Here is a 526-nt window from a genome sequence, read left to right on the forward strand (position 1 = left end):
GATCAGAGAAATCACATAAGTCAGATATTTCTGTGATGCACGCATCAAACCCCCGAGATCGCACCAAGTCCAGTTTGTGTCATTTTTCATGAGTGGAGCCAGTGACCCACTGGGTCAGGTTAACACAGTCTATAACATTTAGAAAGTACTTGACCAGAAGTTTAGACTCATACCAGACATGAATATTAAAATCACAAAAGACTGTCAGACTTCTGAAAAATTTTGGCCATAAAATCAGACAATTCTTTGATAAAGTCCTTCTTAAACTTCGGAGGACAATATGTTAGTGCACAGAGCACAGGACTGCTGACATGTGCACATAAATGGTCCGCAGGTGCGCATTCACTCTCAAATAAAAGAGGCACACCAGATAAGAAGTTACAACGCGCGTTTGCGTACATTAGATTTTCTGGAGGAGGACAGACATTTTTTTAGAACTCTTAAAGATGTTGAAGAAGCAAGCTCCTTTAAGAAATTAGGGGATAGTTGTAACATTTTTGACATTTCTGTCTGTAAATTGGAGCTC

This window comes from Pundamilia nyererei, unplaced genomic scaffold, assembly GCF_000239375.1.
Source record: "Pundamilia nyererei isolate P.nyererei 1_Seehausen unplaced genomic scaffold, PunNye1.0 scaffold00059, whole genome shotgun sequence".
NCBI classification, from domain to species: domain Eukaryota; kingdom Metazoa; phylum Chordata; class Actinopteri; order Cichliformes; family Cichlidae; genus Pundamilia; species Pundamilia nyererei.